Here is a 1,492-nt window from a genome sequence, read left to right as displayed (position 1 = left end):
AACATTTTCCTTTAGTTAAAGAGACAAGTAGCCCAAGACACTTTCCTCTAGTTAAAGAGACAAATAGCCTAAAACACTTTCCTCCAGTTAAAGAGACACATAGCCTAAAACACTTTTGTTAAAGAGACAAAAAGTCTCAACACTTTCCTCTAGTTAAAGAGACAAAAAGTCTAAACACTTTCCTCTAGTTACAGAGACAAATAGCCTAAAACACTTTCCTCTAGTTAAAGAGACAAATAACCCAAAACACTTTCCTCTAGTTAAAGAGACAAAAAGTCTAAACACTCTCTTCTAGTTACAGAGACAAATAGCCTAAAACACTTTCCTCTAGTTAAAGAGACAAATAACCAAAACACTTTCCCCCAGTTAAAGAGACAAATAGCCTAAAACACTTTCCTCTAGTTAAAGAGACAAATAACCAAAACACTTTCCTCTAGTTAAAGAGACAAATAGCCTAAAAAACTTTTGTTAAAGAGACAAAAAACCAAAAACATTTTCCTTTAGTTAAAGAGACAAGTAGCCCAAAACACTTTCCTCTAGTTAAAGACAAATAGCCTAAAACACTTTTGTTAAAGAGACAAAAAGTCTCAACACTTTCCTCTAGTTAAAGAGACAAAAAGTCTCAACACTTTCCTCTAGTTACAGAGACAAATAGCCTTAACACTTTCCTCTAGTAAAAGAGACAAATAGCCAAAACACTTTCCTCTAGTTAGAGAGACAAATAGCCTAAAACACTTTCCTCTAGTTAGAGAGACAAATAGCCTAAAACACTTTCCTCTAGTTAAAGAGACAAATAACCCAAAACACTTTCCTCTAGTTAAAGAGACAAATTACCCAAAACACTTTCCCCCAGTTAAAGATACAAATAGCATAAAACACCTTCCTCTAGTTAAAGAGACAAACAGCAAAAACATTTTCCTCAAGTTAAAGAGACGAATAACCTAAAACACTTTCCCCTAGTTAAGGAGAAAAATAGCCTAAACATTTTTCTCTAGTTAAAGAGACGAATAACCTAAAACACTTTCCCCTAGTTAAGGAGAAAAATAGCCTAAACATTTTTCTCTAGTTAAAGAGACAAACAGCAAAAACACTTTCCCTTAGTTAAGAGACAAATAGCATAAAACACTTTCCTCCAGTTAAAGAGACAAATAACCTAAAACACTTTCCCCCAGTTAAAGAGACACATAGCCTTAACACTTTCCTCTAGTTAAAGAGACACATAGCCTAAAACACTTTCCTCCAGTTAAAGAGACACATAGCCTTAACACTTTCCTCTAGTTAAAGAGACACAAAGCATAAAACACTTCCTCCAGTTAAAGAGACAAAGAGCATAAAACACTTTCCTCCAGTTAAAGAGACACAAAGCATAAAACACTTTCCTCCAGTTAAAGAGACAAAGAGCATAAAACACTTTCCTCTAGTTAAAGAGACACAAAACATAAAACACTTTCCTCCAGTTAAAGAGACACAAAGCATAAAACACTTTCCTCCA

The sequence above is a fragment of the Lottia gigantea genome (assembly GCF_000327385.1).
Source record: "Lottia gigantea unplaced genomic scaffold LOTGIsca_155, whole genome shotgun sequence".
Lineage (NCBI taxonomy): Eukaryota > Metazoa > Mollusca > Gastropoda > Lottiidae > Lottia > Lottia gigantea.
The sequence above is the reverse complement of the archived record's forward strand: the minus strand, read 5'-3'. Positions refer to the sequence as shown.